Here is a 24,348-nt window from a genome sequence, read left to right on the forward strand (position 1 = left end):
AAATCTCAAAAGCAGTTTAGAATCAGCGACATAACCGGGTTTATTTACACTTACGTAATAACAAAAAAAAACTGGGAAACGGAAAGCTCCTTATTGGAATTAACATAAAAAGACAAACAAAATATCATCGTTTATATTTATATGTACAAGATTTCAACAGAGAGACACCATGTCCTCGCGATAGGTGACATGGCGTAATATTATCGTATTTCCTGCTACGGTCCTCATCCGTTGACCCAACAGGAATTAAAATATTTCGCCTGTTTTTCAATAATCAAATTTAAATAGGGAGGCATAACACTTACTTATATCTCAATAAACACGTTAAGGGTACCTTGAACGACACTGTATATTCTATGGTGTCCATGAGACACGAACACTTGACGGACAGTGAGACCATATTCACTCTCCACCAAGTGGAGTGTCTTGATTGACACTACAAATTGTCAAGTTTAAGTTCATTTTCAAATTAATAATATTCCTAGCACTGTCCCCGTGATAACAGTATATTATTCAACGGTGGATATGACTTTCATTTGCGCTTATAATACTATGCTTGTCATTCAACTTGACACGAACCCAACAGTTACTACTTTTTTTTTGTTTGATATATAAAAGGCCGGCAGCACACCTGCAATGCCGTTGGTGTTGTGAGTGACCATGGGCGGCGGTAGTCACTTACCATCAGGTGAGCCGCATGCTCGTTTGCCCCCGTGTCACAAAAAAAAATCCATTTACGACTATGTGTACCCATTTAACATCAGTAAGTTCATTTTTTGTACGGTTGGAATGAATTTACACTCTGCATGAGTGAAATAGCATTAAAATGAAGACAAAAAATTTCAAAATCCTATAAACATTGCGTGGCGAATATATTCAACTATCTTTGACCTCATACATTATTCATCCAATGTATGCAATGGTGTTTACTGGGTTTTGGTAATCTGTAAACGTTCATGTATAGTACTTTTGATAACGACTAACACTTACCTTAAAAAAGCTTGGAAGTTATTGTTTTACAATAAACGTTTTGTAATTTTATGCCCAGTTTATTATACATTTAAATATGTGTAATTGGTGCAATACAGAGTTATTTTAATTTTTGCTGCTTATTGTATCGTTATTATTTTTTTTTTAAATCATATATACAAAAAACCGTCTTAATGGGTGAGGTATGGGCAACAGCGTCCCTAAAGCCTAACTGCAGTTGCGTACCCGACGGCCAAACGTGGAAACTACTGGTAAAACCCCCAATAGGGAGAGGCCTATATTCAGCAGTGGACAATTAATAGCTAATAAAACGTAATAAAAAATTAAAACGGTTAATTAGTAAGTGCATCGCTTGAGAACAGGTGAACAAAAATTAAGGCTTTTAAGAAAAAATATGAAATTTAGTCAGGATATCTTATAAGCAAAAAAAAAAAAGAATTTCATTTGTTTAACACATCGAGGATGACAATAAAATTCACAGTTTACCTAATTGTAAGCGGATAAGTTCATTAATTAAATACCTATATTCATTAGATATCATACAAAAATTTAATATTGGGTACCTTATTGAGACCCACCTCCTTCAAACGATTTAGAGTAAAGGGGTAAGGAATTAAAAAAAAATCAAATTAATATCCATTTATTTGTATTTATAGACATATTTTTGAAACGTATAGAAACAGCTTTATGATTATTACATTAACAAACGTGAATTATACTATATTGTAATTGTTTATGTCGGCTTTACTTACGTTTTAAATTCAGAGATCAGACTTGATCCGAATTCAATAGGAGCTCTTAATCATGAGCGCATTCCACGGCTGTGTCGCGAGCAGCTGTTGTTGCTCACGACATAGCCGTGGAACATAAAGACTTACAATACATAATTGTTATCAAAAATATAAATAAATAAATAACAATATTCACATTAAAAATTGTACACCTGCATTTTTATGCAATAGGTAAACAAAGATGGCACTCGACGGCACGACAATTTTCGTGTCAATGAGATCGAAACGGGCAAATTTTAAAATACTTTATACGATCTATGAAACATCCCTCAAAATAAACACCCATCATAAAATTTTATTAAAACCCCAAACGTCATGAAATCCGGCAATGTTAAAAAATTTGAAAATAATGTACAGGTGGCGTTGACGTTATTTATTTTAGGGAGTATTTGTAAATAAAAAGTAAAAATCAATTCCAAAGAAACTAGTCGAAACAGGAACAGTAGTCAACGAGAGTCAAAGGAGTATGGGAAACAGAAATTTTTGCAACTGTCCGTCTTTTCGAGAATAACTATTAGTTTCACTGATAGAGAATTCCCTTAAAAGCATGCAAATGACTTCATATCAATTTGATCTTGTATAATGTATGGGAATAAAATGGGCTTGTTTGATCATTATTAGTGTGAATATGATGCGTGAAGGCAACAAACCATTTACTGCATTTATCAAAAAGTACCACCAGTATTACCGGCTGATATTATAGCTTTCTATGAGCTTTATATAGCTTTCTTTCTATAATTTTTAACATCCGTTGAGTAGCTTTTAAGTTCGATTATTACTAACAAACAATCATATCTTTCATCTTTATAATATCGACAAAACAAATTTTGAAAGGGACACCTTAAGTCACATTTTTGCACATAAACAGAAATAGCTAATGTATGTACAGATCTTTCCAGTGAAAAAAATCAAAAATCTTAGTTAGAACATTTACATTGACGTACAATACATTAGATTCCCAATCATACGCAAAATATTTCCGACGAGTTGTGGGCAAGGTTTGCGTACAAATTGTCCTTGTACTCAGTTTAAGGTTTGAAGGAAGTATATACAAATATAACACTTAAATATAATGCAATGGCAATGTAAGTACTAACCGCTGTTTTAATATTTTATGTACATTTTTTTTCATAATCCGCATATTTAGTTCCTTAAAGTTAGATTCACACTATCACGCTGTCACGCCATCTCAATCCAATCCTTGAATTAGTTACACGGACAAGAGGAAACTCTTAAATGAAAAGAAGAAGCAAAAATGCGTTCATAATATATATACAGTCCAATTCGGTTCTCAGCACGATGCCTCTCGAAATGTTTCTACTTACCAAATCGATTGAGATTGGACCTAGAACGAACTGTGACTAGAATTACAGTGTGTATCTAGCCTAAAACTATATCAATGCAGATCATCCAATATACAAAGAATATTTAAAATTTACACTTTAGTCAGACTCCCATCAGCTGACAGCACATATCTCTCGCGGTCGTGCACATGGTAGTGCACCAACCTATCAATGTATTTCTCGTCAGTGGTCAACTTAACCTTCGCCTTGCACCCGCACGTGACCCTCCTTGAGCAATACCAGTTAAGTCTATTTGATTTACTGTACGTAAACCCGTTGTATAGTAGAATCAGTCCGTTACGGTAGTGAACGAATGTTGGTTTCACTGGAAAAATAGTTTCTATTAAGTATGTGTGGTTTATGCCAAATTTAAAGACAATTGGTTGAGCAAAAGATGTGTAGGACGTTTAAATACTATAAGTACATAAACCTCCTACACAAATCATCTATATAAAATTAGGATTTAAGGGGTAGGGCGATATATTTTTAGATACCAGCCGATTTCTCATAAAGTACTAAGAGAGCAGAACCATGGAAGAGGTGATAACATCACTAGTTTATAATATTATTAAAAATAGGATATTTATGCTTATGGAAGTTTCAAATTTAGAAGTCGCAAGAAAGCGGTAGTTTCAACATTTAAATTTGAAACCACAAAAAATAAAAAAATAATTACATAATACACACCTTTAGTAGCTGGAATGTACACTACAGGCTCTGAAAATAAAATTTATTTATTAATCTTAATCTAAAGTTTCACTATTATATTCACTACATTACAGTATGTTTACATAATATAATTTGTAAGCACTTCTAAAGTATATTTAATATAAAATTCAGTGTATCAACTTGTGACAGATTATACATATTATCATAAAAATTAAATAAATACTTTATTTTCTTACAAGTAATTTAAAAGAGGTACAGTATTAATACTTAGCTATAGTATTTATTCACAACAATAGGCATTTGTGTAACCCTTTCTCTATAGAAATTGCTATTCTAAACTATTCATTCTATTCAGAGCTGATATAGGTAACTATATTAGCTCTGCCCGCGATTACGTCAACATTATAATTATATCTGTAGGTTTTAGACTTAAATGGAAGTCTTAAAACCTAGATGGAAGTCAACAATAAAACAAATTGACTTGAATACAAACATGGTACGTAACATTTAAAGCAAAAATAATAAATCTGTCGGGATTCGGCAATTATAGCATTAATATCTTTCGTACAGACAGACAATCGTTTAAATTGGGATAATTATTATAAATCAAACATACAAACATAAAAATACAAAATAACACATAGACAACCAATATAATTTTATTTACACGAGAATAAGGATTTAAATAATATTTATACTACTTAACAAACAAATAGGTTGCATTTTTATTTCATAACATTAACATTCGGGTATGGGGAATCCCATACGAATACAGGCGCATTTAAGAGGAGGGGGATCTGCTCCATAGCTTTCCGTTATGGGCAAAGACACGTGTAAGGGTGAATATGCGCTTTTTCAAAGCCAGCTTTCTCCCCCCTTATATTCTTAAATATGCCAATAATGAGTAAGATACCATACTTCTAGATGATTTGATCAGACCTTTATTTCAAGTTACCCTTCTTTGGACAAATGATTAAAGAATGCGTGTGCAGAATCGTTTTCATTACAGCACTCATGGTTATTATAGTTTGCCTCATGTACGCAGTAGCGAAAACGTATATACAGATAAAGCTATTACCGTTTGTTTAACAAGGTTAGTCTTTTGAGCTTTATCCACTAGCCGCCTTTTAAAACACTGACGAAAGGGAATGTCTCCCTTTTCTTTCACATTTTCTTTTTACTCTGTCATCACACACGGAAATGAGCTTATTTTTTTATTATATATAGGTATAATTATTCAGTAGGCATATTTCGATTTGCCATGATTATGATTAGTGAACGCACACAATATTGTACTGTTGAAGTGATCCATTTTTATATACGCCCTGCATTTCTGGTGTCTCTTTGAGCAATACCAGTAAATTGCAGTTTTATTTCTTGCATCCTGCCAGTAAGTGTATCCGTTTAGTAGCAATAAATAACCTTTTCTAGATGGTATATAACGTATGGGACCTGAAATTAAGCATCATATAAGATTCACAATTAATATTTAAGATTTTACATTAAAAATAAAACATACGAGAAATAAATTATACAGAATTTATTTTATATATATTTATAGTATTTTATTAAGTAGAAGAAAGACATCTTTGCGCGTTCACTCACGCGAATCCCGTTATTTCCCGTTCCGGTGGGAATACCCAACCCCTTTTTTAATAGATACATTGCATTAGGAACAGGAATCTCCTCTAAGTTTATAGGTTTTACGGTTCGTTTTAGTCAGGGAGTGGTGGGTATTTCACTTCTGTAACTCAGGCAAAGTGGGCGATGAACAATATAATGTTGAAAAACTATGATCTAAAACGATCCTATATAACACAGTGATCAAAGACATCGAATTAAATTTTGTGGTACTTTTTTTTTAATGGGTGAAAATAGAATGGTAACTCCGCCTGTGCTATCGATATACACTGGCGGGGTACTAATGAAGGGACAGGTGAGGATGAAGACAGGTCAGTTGGCCCATAGTAAGCAATTGAACAAAAATTAACCACTATGATTTCCAGGGAGAACTGCATTAAGGTCAACCTGATAAGATGTATTGTTAGCAATCTGGCTATTAAATCTCATCACTAATAAGCCCTTTCCTCCCGATTTTGTGGTACTAGATAGTCCTGTAACTAGTGCCGTGGTATTCAAAATAAATGGCAAATAGGCATAGTCCATGATTATATTCATGACTATAGGCAGCTATTACCACTTCATGCCAGGTAAGTCATCAGCTTAACTGACATAATAAGTATCATAAAAAAATCACATACATACATACAATATGAAAATAGGAAGGGCAATCACCTTAAAATGATAGTAAATGCGGTAATGAGAACAAACCCTCTAGACTAGTGGCAAGCGAATTAATTTCAGCAATGTCATTCTAACCCATGGAGTCGCATTCGATAAGGATTTCATCAATAGATTTGCTTGCCACTTACCTGGTTCATCACCTCGCATTCACGCTATATAATCATACATGTTTCTTTTAATATCTAAAAAGTGGCAAATAAGTATTCAGCCCGATTCAGTCTGATAGTAAACAGTTACTGTAGCCTATGGACACCTGCAACACTAGAGGTGCTGTGTGCATTTTGCCAACCCTGAAGAAACTTTAATATACGCTTTTTAAAAAACCCATACTATAGTCTCTAGGGAAAACCTTGGTAGGGACCTTAGTCTACAGACTGAGTGTTTGCAGGAAAAAATTTCTTAGAAACCACCATTTGCCATGAGTTCTCCATACTAAATATGATATGACACCTAATATCAGGATGATTAGTCAAGCTATTAAATTGCTAAAATGTAACAGATAAATTTAATATTACTGTCACATTGAGTTCATAAGTCTATTAATAATATTTAACTACTAGCTTTTACCTGTGACTTCATATTTGTGATCGGGATATGTTTACTGATTAAGATTAAAAATAGCTTATATCCTTTACCATCCTGCGTAATATGTATATACCAAATTTCATAATGACTGGTTAAGCCATTAAACTCTATAACAAACAAACTCACTTTCATATTTACTATTTTAGTAAGAATTATTATCATACATAACATATCAAGCTTATAATAGTATTTTATAACTTTATTACAACTATGTTATCTTAAATATATTCTAACATAAAAAAAAAATAAAACAATAGATCCTTGTACAAATCTTTTATTTAGATTATAGTTTTTTAATAAATATATATGAAAATAAGTGGAAATTAAACTAGTGTACTATGGGGAATACAAAAAATTTTTTATTTAAAGGTTATCCGACTTCTGATATACTTATAAAAATTATTTTTGTTTTTGTTTTCCTCAATAGTTAATTAACAACATTCTTAAATAAATATATAGATAATAAATAATAACTGCATTTATTACATTTATAAAAAGTATATAATTAATATAAAATATAATAAAATAAAAGTTTTAAAGTCAATAGATTGTTATGTCAACAAAAACCATTTATATTGAACATAATTTTCAATGCATGGTTTTAAAACTATATACACACAAATATATCTTAATCATAACATATAATCATTTACATATATTAAAGCACTTGAATATAATATAAAGTATACAAAAATCCAAAACACAATACAAATGTTGAGTAAAATTGCAGTATGTTCATCAATGTACTTACCTGTGATCTGCAACCAGGAACCCAAATTACACTTCACTATCTCACATTATAGGATAAAATCACTACACTAAACATATTTGTTGAGAAAATAACACATATTCCACTAGTAAACAAGTAAGAACACTACACACAACATTTGTAGGTTATAGAGTTGTCACAACAAAGCTGTATGGGTGTTATCTATTAAGTTTTACCAAGTAAAGCACTTTTATGTCCATTATATACTTTAACCATTACCATATTAATTAAGTTACCCACCTAAATTATTACAAAATAAGAAAATAGTAAACAAATTTATTTGACATAACCAAAGTGTTTACAACTAAACTTATGGCGCGTTCCGTTTTTGTAAAGTGTCAAAATGAACAAAGTTTTAATTATAATAATAACTAACTTCATAAACACAACGTAATAAGAGAACTATTAAAGAACTTTTACTAAAACAACAGTAAACGCCGACAAATCTCGCACATTACCTTAAAATAAATTATGTAATACTTACTAGAAATGTATATGTAAAATATAATATATCAACCAAATCATAAAATGAATATACCAAAGTGAGAAAGTAGGTTACTGGCTTATCATGACGAATTCATTAGGAATAAAACAAAAATTTCCAGGGAAACCATATGGAGAGACAAATAGGATATATTGCTAACAATGAGTAACACCGGCCATGATCACATATATACTAATTGATTACGTTAATTCCGTCTCAAAAACCATAAATCATTAATAGAAGTTATTATAGTAGTTAAAGGCAAAAAATCTTATCTTTAAATGCATTAAGTTCTTTAAAACATCAATTTTAAAAGAAGTTTAAAAACCATAGTCACTAAATAGTGCAAGGCTATACCTATAACGTAGAGATTATTTGCTCTGTGATTATACTATAAGAATAATTTCTACTCAGTTCTTCATTAAATTTAAAGCGATATTATATTCTTGATCAATTACTATTATCTAAGGAACTTTAGCAGTGGCGTAACTAGGTAACCAAAGGCTCTAGGGCAAAAATAAACTAAGGTCCCAACTTAAAAAACTATTTACTTAAAATCGTTGATTACGTATTGGTCATGTTCCGAATTCGACGTAATCCAGATTTATTGTAATTCAGATTCGTCGCCAAGCGAGTGCTGTTGAAACAGTGCATTCCAGAACGTGACTGTGAAAACAGCTTGAGAATATGGGGGAACTCTTTGCAAGTTTCATACAATAATATTCGAGACCTGTTGGGAATTCCCCTGTATTTTTTCAAATATGTTGTCCTTATTAAAGTCGCATTCCTGGAAACTGGAATGCGACTTTAATAAGTCGCATTCCAGTTTCCAGGTTCCAGTTTATGTTCCAAATGTGAAAGATTTTCACTAGTTCAATTTATAGTTTGTAAGCTAGAGTCCGAGAGACCCCTAAATTAGGGGCCCCTGGGGCATTACCCAGTCTAACCCTTCGGTAGCTACGCCACTGAACTTAGGTAGTTACATTATATATAGAATGAATAGTTCATGCAGTGACATTACTACCATTTTCCAGGTATACCTGTGATATTACTATGATAGTAAGGGAAACATCTAGATTCTAACTTAGGTCTTATGATTGATCTTGGATGGGCCATCTTCACCTATTTTCTATCACTGGTGCCTCGCCAGCGTTTATTGATAGCTTAGGCAGAGTTATCATTCTATTTTCATCTATTAAAAAAACCTACAGTCTAATCAGGGTTATTATTCCACTGCTACATATAAAAAAAAATTAAACTCTAAGATTGATTCTCACCATCGTCACATTCTATTTTAAGAGTATTCATATTATAGTTTTATAGTTATTAATTATATTTATAATATCCCAGAACATTTGGTTCGCCATTTCTATTGCCAATTACCAATATTTTATTGTACTTAAATGAAAATCCTATATGTTCTTTTTAGGTTCAATTTGTATAATACTCTCCTAATTATAATTGCTTTATAATTTTAATACTTATTAAGAATGGATTTAGATTTTTTTTTTATCACGTTTCATTATTCCGAATCTGCGACATTAAACATTAAAAACTAAATATATATTTTTAAAAACACTCACTTATTATTTGTGATGTTATTTTGTTTTAAAATATTGTTGGGTATTAATACTGAATGATATATGAACTGTATACCATACGATTTTTTTGGGATCGTACATGGTCAGTATTATATTATAACCATACTTATTTCACGCCGCGTGACACTGACAGTCTGACAGCGTTACTGTAATCACTAATTTCGAGTGACGCTGTGGTTGACCTAACCTAAAAAATTTTGTTTATTTTTCTTCTTTTCTTTTAATTTTTCAATATTTGCTTGAATTATGGAAGAAATCCTATTAAACTTATATCGAGCTTGTCTTTGGAGTGAGAATGTGTTTAAATACGCGTCTAATATACATATCCTATCGTAACAGGCATTATTTGTATGTACTTGCTAAACAATTTTTGTGCAATTAAATATTTTGCTAATTGTTCTTTGGTAATTATAACAAAAGTCCTTGTTTATATTGGTGTCTCTCAGTGATGTGAAAATGCTTGAAGAAATGTTGTAGTGGTATTTAAAGTGTAGTGACAGAATATTGCTTCAGAAAACTGTTTAAACCAATCAGGAAGAATAAAGGTATATTTTCAATAATTTCAATTTCTTACCAACTTTATAAGTTACATTACTTGTTTCATAACTTTGTAAATTTAGAAACACGGCTTGCCACATGCCGATAATATTTTAGCATAATGTTTGTCAACAAACAAATGTTTCAACAATTTTATACTTGTTCATAATTTTCAGTATTTGTCACTGCATAATTATATTTTTGTTTTTCTAAAGGTTGACTGGGAGAGAATACTATATAGTATTAAGTAAAATATAGTATAAAAAAAATACAACGAATAATACATCGAATGGCAAACAAGCTGATGGCCCACCTGATAGAAAGTGGTATCCGTCGCCTATAGACATTAGTAGTACAAAGGACATAACAGAGTATACTGTTTTACCCATGATACCCTATGTGTTGCGATTCCTGAGGATTCAGGTGTTATTCCTCTGTACCCTATAAATTTACACCATATCCCACCCTTCAAACCGAAACAGCCATGCAAACACAACTGTTTAATGGTTGAAACACGAATGGGACAGAAGTACCCAAGCAAACGACTTTTGTACAAAGTCTCCCTCTGGTGCATTTTTGCATTGCATTACCTTGTTCTTAATTTCTATGAGATTTTTAACATGAAATTATATATTCTTTTCTAAGTTATTTGCAATATAAAATATAATAACTTGTTGCATAATTTTGTTTCTTCCTTATATGGAATAGAATTGCAGTAATAAAAATATTTGTTCAATTAATTTCATATTTTTTTAAAGGGGTAAAAATAGAATAATAACCCTGCCTGCACTATTTGTAGCAAAGTAAAACAAATTTGATAGCCCATTGCGATAAATTCATTAAGAAAGAACCACTATGGTTTTTTCTTAATGAATAGTTACTCGCCTTGTGCTAATGGTATATGCTGGTAAGGCACAAGTTTGATATGCTATTATATGCACGAGTCTGACTCGCAATTGACCAGTTTCTTTTATTTATTTTTGTTGGGACATCAGTACATATGAGTGATTATGCCAGCCTTGTAGGGGAAATCTGCATGTATGATTTATCCATAGTACATTGGAGGTACCTAAAAGAAACCTATGCAAAATTATTTTTATTGTCATTATAATTATATATAAATTAACTTAGATAAATTAACAAAAAAGTTATTAAGCAAATTACCCATTATTTTCATACATAACAATGTGTATTAATAACATTCAATTCATTTTTACAGGTAAGTCGCATGTCCAGAGAGTAGCAGTAATGGTAAGTTTTTTTTAATTTTGTTTTTTGTATTTATAACAAATTTTATTTTTTGTTTAAAAGTATCTGTAAGTATTTTATAAAAGTTTCTTTTTTCTCAAACTTTCTTAGTTCTATATAATTTGTTTGCATATTATCTATTTTATTTTTTACATATAATTTTCAGTCTATCCTATCAAGGTACAATTATAGAATATATAGCATACCTATCTTCATGTAGGTAGGTTTTTAATAATATTTTCTAAAGACATGAAGTATTTTTTTTTTTATTTTAATAAATATGGAACTTAGTCTATTACAATTTCAGATGATTGTGTTTAATAAAGTTTTGATGTAATAAGGTGTCTTATTTATTTTAAGTTCTCAATAAATGTCCTGGTAATAAAATTAACTTTGAGCTAAAGAATTTGTGGTAAGTACCTAGTATAATTTAAACGGTAACTCTAAAACTTCACTGTAACATCATTCTCATGATGATCATGAAGTACTAGAGTACAATTTTATGCAGTTTTGAGATAGTTCAATTTTTCTTAATATAAAATTTTTTTAATATAATTGAAATATCGTGAAACTGTTTTTTTTTTTTGTTTCTATTGATAAATTAAATGAAACAGTATTTTCTTTTTATTTTTCCCAACCTGATTTCTGTTTCCTTTTTATAACACACATTTTTATGTATGTACTTTAAAAATTATACATTAAATAGATTTTATTGTTTTCTTTTCTTTTTCTTCCAGCTCGCTATGTCCTAACAGCACGTGGTGCAAAAGTGTTACTATTCAATGGATTTTTATTTCGCCAACAATGCCCCGCGACAAAAGAAGGCAATAAGACTTGGTACTGTGTTATGTATGCCAGGATCCAGTGTCAATCTGTTCTCACCACAGACTTCTTGGATCACATTACACAAATACGCGGTATACACAATCACATAGCACCTCTTATAACTAACACTAGAAACGGCATTGTGTACGAGCATTCAAAAAGAAAAATGAAGAAAATTTTAAAACTACATAGCATGAATAATATGGAAATATTACCATAATTATAATCACTTATGTACCTGTTTTGTAATTATAAATATTAGTTAATTTTAACAATTATTAAAAAGCCAACTAAATTGAATTGACGTTGGTTATCTGATCTCATATTTTATCAGGGTCGGACCTTTATTATGAAATTACTTGAAATTCATTCAGTGTTCCTACATAATTTATTCCAATTGTAAAATTGTATTTTATTTTATATTTTCTGTCAGCTACGGCTTTTTAGTGTGTAATATCTATATATTATAGTTACAATATCTGTTTATTGGATCAATAACGAATATGTTAAAAGTCTGTAATTCAAAAAAAATAATAGTGCATAACAGACTTTTAACATATTCGAAAATAGATATCTGATCGATATGGGCGATATCGAATTGAGTGATGACCTTTTCTCCGCCATCAATGTCCAGTGAAACCTAATATATAGATATCGGATCGGTATCCATATTACCCGTGTCTAGTAATGTGTATATTTATCGTGTAATTTTTAATTATCAATATTGTCAACATAATTTAATTGCGAATTGACAATTTTGTTTTTAATTACAAAAAGAAGCAAGTGTGTGCAATTTTTATATATTTTGTAAAAATTTGTTGTATATGAAGTTATATATTATTTTGTGTCTATTGACATAATATTGATTATTATGTGTTCAAAATTATCAATGATCATCGAATTGAAAGGTGTTTATAGTGTATACGCTTGATCATACACTTCTAGACGTATGTGAATGTCAAAAACGTCTCAAAAACAAAGTTCAGCCAACTATTGGCCGAACGAGTATTTTTTTAATATAGGACATTTGTTTGTGTTAGTGAGGACCGTAATATTTTGGTTTATTTGCTCACACACACAAAGGCGAATCGTGTTATTCAAAATAACTAATACCTTCTACAAATCTATTTTAACTATTACAATGTTTTGTTGCTCTCTTTCAAATTGGAAATTGAGTGTAAAAGAAAGAGAAAAAGATACAGTTCAATAGCTATTTAAAGTAGGTTTATGATAAGATGGATGTTTTTATGTATAAGTGAGTAAGTTTGTATGGTTTATGATGTAGATCCACTGACATAAGAATCAATAAGTTAGGCTGTTTTTGACGAAGCGTTCGTAGAGAGATGCTCTATTTAAAAGTATATGATTTATTTTTAATGTATTTATATACATTGACTGAGGACGTTTATTTGTGTAATTTTAATTTATTGTTTACTCCAGCTAGTCATTCCTACTAATGTAATGAAATTTAGTCATTATATTTTTACCATTATGTACATGGAAATTAGATGGATTAAACTCGTCAGAGAAATAAGTCAAAAATGTTGATGATTTCGAGGTAAGATAGTATTGTTAATGTTATGAGAGTTGTAAAGGATGCTCTGTTCTCTCTGCCTACTTCGATAATGTTACAGGCGTAAAATTAATAGAGTGTAGTAAATTAATAGTTCTTGTAAAAATGAACATTTTTGCCAAAAAATTTGAGTCGTAAAACGACAAAAAATACAATGTATGCCTCGCATACTAATACGGTGCGTTAGTAAACAAAAACTTGTTATATACATTTTTGGAGGTTTTTAAATTTTTAGTTCTTCCTATTATGATATTTCTCATGATCTCTAGTAGAAATAAAGGTTTTAATTGTATAAAAGGCGAAAGTCGTTGAAATTTCATGTGAAATTATAATAATTAATATTATACATCTTTATATTTTTATTATACATTATATTACGATTAGTGTTCTTATTATGTCATTAAAAATGCGATTTTTAAATTTTCTTTTTATTGTATGCCAATTGAACGAAACAAATCAGTTTACGAACCAGTGGTTTTTTAATCTGTATTACTATTATATTCAAATATATTCCTTATTTATAACTCGTGATGAGTTGTGTTTCTAAATTATAACTGGTTTTTACCCGCGACTTTGTCCGCGTGACCGGGATATATTCACTGGTCGGAATAAAAAGTAGCCTATAAAATTGTCGGTCCCATATAGTATGTATATACCAAACTTTATACTAAGTCGTTAAGGTGGTAACAAACTCACTTTCACATTTATAATATTATAAGTAAGGATTAAACATATTTGAAGTGAAATATGCATTTTGTATATGTGTTTGCATGGTTATGTTTTAGTTTGAAGGGTGGGATATGATAGTGAAATTCGCACACACGAAAGCATATTCTGAGGACATCACAGTGATTGAATGACTAAAATGATGATGCAATTAAGTAGGTATTTTGTTCTAAATCATATGGAAAATAGAAAACTAAGCGTACCCCATTTTTTTACTTACTGTGATGTTATTATTTAAGGAACTGTGGGCAATATTATGGAATGTATATTGATGTATTTAGTATAATTAAATAATGGGTTTGAAGGAAAATAAATATAATAAAGAAAACTACGGAAGACAGACTACGATCTATAGCGAAAAGGATTATAACAGATAACAAAAAAGGTAAAAAATAATTATAAAAATTAAATATATAAAAGAACTAAGGAGTTTGCAACAGGAGTAAAATTCGTTGTTGAAAAGCGAATTTATGTAGATTTTTTTAAGATCACAATTTTACACTTTTTCAATAAAAATGTCATATGACGTCGATGATTTTCAACCGACTTCAAAAAGAAGGAGGTTCTCAATTCGGTTGTATTTTTTTTTCTGTTTGTTATCTCATAGCTCCGTCAATTTTAAACCAATTTAAAAAAAATATTTTTCTAAAAGGATATATACTCATAAATTGGTTCTATAGAATTTTTGTCAGTTCAAATTCAGAATATTATGAAATATAACTAAAAATTTAATGCAGTTTTTAGTAAAGCTCATAGACATAAACAAATCTCGGAATTCTTTTTTAATTGTTGTTTTTGCTTAGGAAATTGTTAGGGTATAAATTAAGTAATTCGCATTCAAAATGTATTATATAGTTGTTATTTAAATATTAACATTTTAAAGGATTCAGATACAGAAATAGTACAAATATGTTTTTATATTTAATATTTTTGGTTTTCATATAGTATTTTTTATAAAGATTACAACTTAATGTTACTAATAATCACTGTTGATCTTAAACGCGATAAGGGCTTGTTCACGATGACAAAAACAATTAAAAAAAAAAATAGAAGTCTCAATGAATGTAATAAACAATGAATAATCATATATTTTTAAAACAAATCCTTTTGTTCTAGCGGTGTCATTAATACCCTCAAAGCAAACAAGAGGCACGGGTATGCTATTATTCCGTGGATACACATTCTCCTTGAGAAATAGAAAGAAGAATGGAAACTATTGGACGTGCTCGAGTCATCACAAAAAGGGTTGCAAAGCTCACATCAACACCGACGAAACTAAAACACCCTTTGTAGTATTGAATTATAATTCTGATCACAACCATCCCCCTAAAAAAGTCAAAGTATCATCTGGTCTCAAATTCGTTGTTGGTTAATAAAGATATTTATTAATTTTAATTTTATTTTTTATTTTATAATAAATACTTCATATTTGGAAGTGATTATTACAGTTATAGTTGATGACATTAAATAATTAAATATATATTTTATACAAGTTGTTGTTTTTTATTTTTATTTCTACATATGATAACAGTTTCACCCTGCCTTCATGAAACTGAAGATTTCCTCAAGAAAATTTGGTGGATAAATAAAAAATACATCTTTGAATCTTTCATAGCTATACAACACATATTATGCCGCGGCATTTCCAAAAGTACAAATAATTTCCAAACTTCTATTCAAAATTCAATCATATTACTTGAGGAATATCTATTCTCTTTCACAGACAATATGTCTGTGTATTTTAGATTATTTTGCCAAACGCCCATTCTGTCTTATTCTCTTCATCCAGGGCTTCAGAACTTTTAAAAGAGGCTTCCTTTATATACAATGTTATATTGTTGCAGAAATACACTTTATAACATCAAAAAAGGGATTTAAATTACTTGTCTACGAGCAATATACATACGCGCAGAACTGCAAAAGCAAGAACCGAACGAGCTGGGCGTGTTCCTCGCGGTGCTCCAAGAAATGTTACGCTCAAGTCGCCCTGACCAATGCTGGGGAGCTGCTGATTATCAACAATGAGCACAGCCATCCACCACCGACCTTCTACATTAATGAGAAAGGCGCTTACGTTAGAGTCAGGGACAGGCACAGCGACAAATACATGACGGACGAAATCGATCATACACTTGTGAGATTCGATGATCTTTCGGACTTGGAAGACTAGTATCGGATTATGTACCTCTCAAGTATTAATAGTACATGCTGTATCCACAATAAAAATAATTAAGAATGGTGTCCCACAAAAGATGCCAGTTGTGGCAAAATCATTCATTTTGATTAAAATACTGAATTACTGAACCGATTTTGATAAAATTTCTATGGGACCGATCTGTAAGTATATACCCTTAAGATAAAAGTTTTCTAAATCGGTTTACAATTGACGTAATTAGAAGGTGATAAGCATAAAAAAAACAAAAGACAAATACATAGAGAACCTTCTTTTTTTCAAATCAGTTGAAAATATTAGGAAAGAAATACACTGATTTAAGTTATTAATCTTATAAGAATCGGCAATGCTTGTGTGATGCCTCTGGTTTTACTGACGTTTATGAGACAGGCATGCTGGATTCTCAACTTCGACATAAAAAATAAAAAATTTAATTGTAGTAAATTATAAATTAGTTTAATATTTTATGAAACATAAATAGAGCGCTATGTTTGGCAAAACGACTATCAAAAGGCTGCCATCTAATCGTAGCCCTGTTTTATTATTGCATTTTTACATTTATTATGATTTTAAACATGATTAGAACTTATAATGAACCTTATTAATACTATATAAGGTTCATACAACATTATCTTCGTTTCACCTCTGATATTGTGATATTTTTTTGTTATTTTCGCTAAAAAATACAGCGTGCTTATATGTATTACATATAGATGTAGACAAAATGTACATTTTAGATTATCATAGTCGTAACTTTAATTTAGATGTGATCCATGGAATACTATATGTATTTAACGTTCTAATTTCATTAATATTAATTTCTATGTTATATTACTGTTAAGGATAGTTATCTAACTGTCCTCATTAGAACAATTTAAATGATTGTTTAATAAAATAAAGCCCTTCGCACATTACGACTTACACAAGCGACTAAAGTTACTTAAATCTGAAGGTCAAATATACGAGTATAGATAGAATTGCATACTTTTTATTAATGCTAAATTCCCGCTGTGTATCTTTACTATATATTATACTCTATACTAAGGTAAGACATTTTGACACTTTACACTGTGAAATAATTATGTGTCGAGTGAGATTTTTGAAGTCAAGTAAGTTTAAACTTGGTGTGAAGTACAAGAACCGAGGCTTGCTGGTATATGTTGATGGGATATCAGTGAATGATGATAGATGAGGATAAAGTTAAGTCATTATATCGCGTGTAATACTTAATCATGATGGTTATCAGGGAGACCGTGTGAAGGTCAACCCGACCTTCTTTTGCTAGCTATGGGGCCACTTGTCCCCACTTATAATATCCTCCTCTAATTTTTTTACTGGATGATAATGTTATACGTTGGCGGGGCACCAATGAAAGATGATAGGTGAGAGTGAAAAGGCAAGTCGGCTCAGCGCCATGAGTACACCTGGAATTCAACACGATGGTTTCCAGTGGAGGTCGACCTGACAGGGTATATTGCTAGCAATGGGACTAGTAGTCCTTATTACTAACAATCCCTCCCCATCCCTCCTCTTATTAGGTGGATTGTCAATAATGTCTAATTTGCCCCATTAACTATTTATTTGAACTTAATTCGATTTGTTCGTGGAATGAAAGGAGAAGGGATCGTTAGTAATGGGGATCTAACAATTCCATTGCTACCCTGGAAACCATCTTGGTTAATTGTTATGAAACTCATTGCAATTCAATTTTATTATTAAATCTAATTGACCTACTTTCATCCTTAACTGTCATCTCTCACTGGTGCCCTGCCAGTGTACAGTGCAGGCGGGATTACCATTCCATTATTACCCTTTAAAAATACGGTATTCGTTATGTACGAAGTGGCTAAACTTGATAATCTATCTGTCGACATAATAGACACCGTTTGAGTATTTATTGTATAAACGATTACCGCAATTGTATCGTTTTTTTTTTTATAAAAATCTCAATAAACTGTACCTAAAAATCATTGAAGGAATCGACAATCGAGTTTCACTTTCCAGGATCCCAATTTCCCATCCCATCTGAAAGGTATAAAATTTTCTGAATTTTTATTTTTTATAATAATGATTGTTACCGAATATTAGGTGAAAATGGAAGCAGATCAGTTCGTCCATCGTGACGAACTACACCGACTACAGTTTAATCACTAAGACTTTTGTTAAGCAATATTTAGATAGGTAGTCCATTTATATGCTCGGCTGTGAGCAGAAATATATGAAAACTTATTGCGAAGGCCTCAATCGTGAAGAGCCTAATCGACAATCCTGTAAACCACGACCACTCTGTCAAGTGTTTTCAACTGAAGAGAGTATTTATATACTAAGTACGACCAATATTGCTTCTACGAATCTATCACCACAGTTTGTTTATAATAATTACATTCCCTGCGAGCACATAGCAGTACGCTAGCGCTACCTCGGCCACTAGCCCGACTAGTGTTCCTTTGTTTTCTAAATTAGATGACCAGTTTAATGAAATGCAAGTGGAACTCTTGTGTGGAACTTATACTTTTAAGTGAATAATAATTCATTAATTTCAAATAAATCATTTACAAGTGTTTTGTCATAATATAAATTTATATTATTTATCTAGAGCCTTCATTATTTTTTTACATCATACTTATGACGTTTGGGCTTCACCCAAATATCTCGCTATAGCAACTTTTGACATGATTATAGCGCATTATATATTAAGAACTAAGGTGTTCCAGAAAGATATCTACTAATACAGCGAGTCTAGCCGTCAAGTTAGTACGTATAGTTTATATATTTTTTTGTTTGTTTTATAAAAATGTTATGTTTCTCTATTAGAAAAGTTCCTTTAAAGGATATAATGTTAGGTGTTCTGGATTGTGCCCCTAAGTGATTAGTCTGATTCGTCATAACATCCTAGTTTGAAGATCTTGTGGTGTGATTGTGTGGCACTTATTAAATTGTTATTTAGAATGTATTATATTTCTTTCTCAAAAGTTTGTGGCTATCGATTTAGAAAGAAAAAAAAATGTCCATTATTTGTTTACCTCTTACTCTTTATTAAACGTAATACATATACTCGTAAATATACAATGACATTAGAAAATTCAAATTGCGCAGAACAAAATATTATTGTTTTATTCTTTCTTTTATATTTTATTATTTTTTTTAATTCCAATAATAAATTTGTTATTATAGAATTGTCAATTATTTAATCATTATTCCATATTTGTCATATCACAATAGGTATGTGATAAAGTTAATCTCGTAACATCTGTGACTTTCACCAACGGACTTTGTTCGGCTTAAATTTAATATAGCAATATAAATAAATGTATTATAAATCGTAATAGATAAATGCAATAAAGATTTATTGCTGTATTAAACTATAATAAGCCGTTGATTAACTTGAACAATCGAATGATTTTAATCTGTCTCTCTATATTTAGCATTATTTTGGCACATTTCGAAGATAATCTGAGCTTGTCTGTTTATGACAGTGTGTAAAAGAAATAGTGACTGGCCACTTGGCCAGCCGGCCTTTTATATATATATATATTTTATATATATATATATATATATATATATATATATATATATATATATTTGTATTTTTATATTCTTTTCGATATGTTTTTTACACACCTTTTTCTCTGTGAGTTCAAATAAACAACTAAATAACGCTACTTAAATGTCAGTAAAAGCATACGTATGTTTTTTTTATTGTCTATTTATTTTAAATTATTAAATCTGATAAAAAGACAAGATTGTAAGGCTATGATTGTGTAATGTAGTCATAATTTTTCAAACAAAGGCGTCTACTTCGCAATTTTATTGTATGTCTATCGAGTTGTTTTCTGCCAATTGTACCTAGGTATCGGAATTACATTCATTATAAATTTAAAAAAGTGCACACAGCTAAGACGTCTGACTCTGTATTTGTATGATTGTAAATATTTAAACCAATCGATTAAATACCTAGTTAAGTCACTGGCTTACGGGGGACAGGATTGTAATTAAAAAAGACTTGTAGTAGTGATGTGCATTACTAGCAATATAGGTCAAGATGACCTCTATAAGGTCACCCTGGAATCTATTGTGGTTAACTCCTCATGAATTTGCCACGGTATATTTTGTTCTCATCCATCATCTCTCATTGGGTATAAACTCACAAATAGCGCAAGCGGGGTCACTATTTTTATTCATAAAAAGTTGAAGTTTTCCCAAGAGACTACAGCATGGGGTTCTTCAAAAGGGGGTAAAGAGGTTTCTTCAGGGTCGGCAACGCGCGCGTAATACCTCTGGTATTGCAGGCGTTCATAGGCTACGGTAACCGCTTACCATCAGGTGGGCCGTATGCTTGTTTGCCACCTCAGTGGTAAAAAAAAGAAGTCCCTCCGTCGAAAAGAGCAGATGCTGAAACTTTTATGATTGTCTTTTTAATTATCAATGTAAGTAATTTCATTAATGTAATTTTTCTAATATTTAGAATTGAATATATTTTTTTTATTTTAATTCCTGTATTTGATCGAACCATTAACATGAAAATTTTGTTGTTACAAAATTAATGAATGTACTTTTCTCCAGCATACATTTTGAAGTCATCTCGTGGTGAGCCAATGCTGCTGTATCAAGATTACACATACAACAAGAGCTATTTATCTAAAAAGGACTATGTCACGTGGTATTGTGCGTCAAGGAACTCGAAAAAGTGCAAAGTGAAAGTTGTCACTGACTTCTGTAATAAAGTGCAATATATAGAGGGCAAACATACACACGATACAAAATACGCACACAAGAAGATATATATTGAAGATATACATATTCGTAAAGCGTAAAACGTCATTTAATAGTCGTCTGCATATCGAAGAGAATTGAGGGTAGTAGCTATTTCCTGAAGTAGTTAAGGAAACTAAGAAATCACAATATTTCTTCAATAGTATAATCTACCACCTGTCCTGTACCTGTGATGTTGAATAGCCTACTCAAGAAATGAACTACCATATGTAAAAAGAAGTTTTCAAATCCGATGATTGATGTTCCAGAAATTGGCGCGTTCAAACACTTTCACTTTGTATATTTTGGTATAAATTACTTCTTATTTCTATAATGTTGCTGCGATATTTACATTCAGAATATAATCGAAGACATTAGCACTATTATAAGAAATATTTTACCAGTGAACAAGTAAATCTGAACATCGTTCAGAAATAAACGTGGATTTTATAATTATAAAAATTATAGTTCTTCCAATACAGTTATTTGACATTTATTTGACAGTTGGATTCGCCATGATGAGTATACGAGACATAATTATTTTTGTCGTTTTTAACTGTTTTTTTTTTTGAGAACAATGTTCAGGTTTACTGGTAGAATCTTCTATTAAATGGATTATAATTATTTAGATTTCACCCTCTGTATATTACAGAGGAACACTGTATATACAGGGATATACAATAATACCTGTTACATAACATTTTAATGGCTTGTCACATAAAATATTTATTGACATAATTAATATAATAATAAATGTGCAATAATTTGTAAACACCAACTATTCAGTTATAATGATATCAAGTGGAAATAAAATTTATTTGCCTCTTTATAACATACATAAAATTTTGTATAATTTCAGTATGTTACTATAATTATGTCACATATTTTTCACCATATCTGCCCTTAATACGCTTTCTGTTTTTACCTATTGGTTAGCTGGTAGTAAATGCCATATGGCATTAAGCTTGCCTCTTGTACAAAGTTTTATTGTGCAATAAAGAATAAATAAATAAATAAAAGAAATATGTACCATATAAGCAATGTACATTATTAAAATCACTTTGTATGTATGTACAAATTATCATACATGATTTTATATATTTAGATGTAAGAAAGAAAGATAATAAAGACTTGTCATAGACATTATAGTAATCGTTTGTCTAGATCTGAAAAAAAATCTGAATGTTTGAAATAAATGGATGTAAAATAAATCAATTATGTTGTAAGAATTATGAAAAATAAATTGTTTATTTATAATACCAAATCAAACTATAAGAAAGAAAATTGAATTCACTAGATTGTTTCGATTTGTATGTCACAAGATATCTTCGCCAATTGTAAACTGATTCTAATGATTATAATTTAATTAAATTTAAGTACTCGGAGGATAACTGCATATTATTAATATTTAAATTGAATTTTTTGTCAGAATCAATTATTACCACTTGCTAAATAACGCCAATAATAGATCACATTGATAAACACAATTAGTTTTATGTAAGTAGAAAGTGCATGAAAACAGTAAGTAAATGTGAGTAACTACAATACATAGTAACTTTGTAAAATTTAATATTTTCACGATCAACTTGCAAACAATTCGCCGTGGAAAAAAAAGTGGTATCCTACTGTATTTTCTAAAAGAAAATACAAAATGTATGAATTTCTTACCTATGTGATAAAAAAAATTAACAAATTAGAATATCGCAGTATATCTGCGATACTGTATCTTATGTTTTATTATATTTATTACTAATTTAAGTGTTATATGAAGTGTTGATAAATCAACCTACAGTGGTTACCACTATACTTTTTTATAAAGTCTTATATATCTAATTAAATGTATATAGTAGTAATTAATTTAATGTATTCAAATAACATTCGATATTTTATTGAAATAGAATGTCTATCTTTTCTATTTAAGAGCTGCCCTCTTGTCGATGGAACTCTTGCCACTCACAACGATTTTCTTCGAGTCTCTTCACCTCTTGATACGACACGACACCAACTTTTTCGTTGATCTACCTGATGTAACTATGCCTTGGTCTCCCTCTTTCCTTCCTTCCTTATATCTTAATTTCTGTTATAATGTTCATAAATTTGTCGTGTTGTATCAAGTGTCTTAACATTTTTTCCCTTCTGACCTCAATAGTTCTTATAATTTGTCTCTTTACCTAAGCAGAACTACAAATAGAATGTAGAACACTTTAAAATGTAATGGTAACAGTAACAAAATTAAAAACTGTGTTATTGCTTAGTGATGTTAAAAAAAAATACAACAATACTAGTCATATTTATTAAAATTATAAATAATTTTGTAGAATGTATTTGTTTAATGAAACATCACTGATGTTTTTACTTTTTCATATGTGTTAAGATTTACAATTTAATATTTAAGATATATTTAGACAAACTTGTGACTATAGTTTTATGTATATGTAACATTACGAAATTAAGTAAATTATTGATTCTCATATATGTGTATGTTTTTCATTTTATCACCTACAAATTAAAAAATTTACTAATTATAAAATAATGAAAATGAATAAATTATCGTTAATGAAAGAAAATAATTTATTTTATATTTTTTACAGGTCCAGTTCTAATAAAAATGAAAGAAAAAAAAGGCAGATACATACTTTTGCACAAAAACTATAGTTATTCTAGAAGCACAAAATCGAACCGAGGAACTGTATGGAGGTGTACGCAGAGTAAGGCGAAGGAGTGCAAAGCGAAACTGATTACAGATGATAATTTAAAAATAGTGGCAACGAAAAAGAAGAATCATAATCAGGCTCATACCCATGAACCGTCCTCTATACAGGATAAACCTAAACATGTTTATTTTGCAACAATTTAGTCAAATCTATGTTGTTTTTGTCATGTTTGAACATTACGACCCTGTGGTATACAAACCCGATTTAGAGACCACAAAGGTAGTAAGTTCTAATCTGACTGGCGTAAACACTTTGTATTTGGCA

The 24,348-nt window shown here is 30.4% G+C and overlaps 1 protein-coding gene and 1 long non-coding RNA gene across 6 annotated transcripts in view; one reads left to right on the plus strand and one right to left on the minus strand.

The window, feature by feature from the left end:
* Nucleotides 1-25: 25 nt before the first annotated feature.
* Nucleotides 26-7,760, minus strand: LOC116412749 (uncharacterized). Of its 2 annotated transcripts, none has more exons than XR_008252553.1 (4): nucleotides 7,434-7,760; nucleotides 5,078-5,245; nucleotides 3,812-3,841; nucleotides 26-3,449 (listed from the first exon to the last, which is right to left on the minus strand). It is a non-coding gene; the product is annotated as an uncharacterized LOC116412749 (long non-coding RNA). The 2 variants fall into 2 exon arrangements; XR_008252552.1 differs by having other exon boundaries at nucleotides 4,872-5,245.
* Nucleotides 7,761-9,678: 1,918 nt separating this feature from the next.
* Nucleotides 9,679-24,348, plus strand: part of LOC113518767 (uncharacterized) — a 38,660-nt gene continuing 23,990 nt past the window's right edge. Inside the window, exons 1-5 of one of the 4 annotated variants that reach the window (XR_004223892.2) lie at nucleotides 9,679-10,081; nucleotides 12,059-12,238; nucleotides 14,505-14,600; nucleotides 14,685-14,830; nucleotides 15,562-15,937. The gene's annotated coding sequence lies outside the window, so the exon portion shown is untranslated. The other 3 variants (XR_008252559.1, XR_008252558.1, XM_031907980.2) reach the window with 3 other exon arrangements.

The sequence above is a fragment of the Galleria mellonella genome, unplaced genomic scaffold (genome assembly GCF_026898425.1).
Source record: "Galleria mellonella isolate WM207_F2 unplaced genomic scaffold, CSIRO_AGI_GalMel_v1 utg159, whole genome shotgun sequence".
NCBI lineage: Eukaryota > Metazoa > Arthropoda > Insecta > Lepidoptera > Pyralidae > Galleria > Galleria mellonella.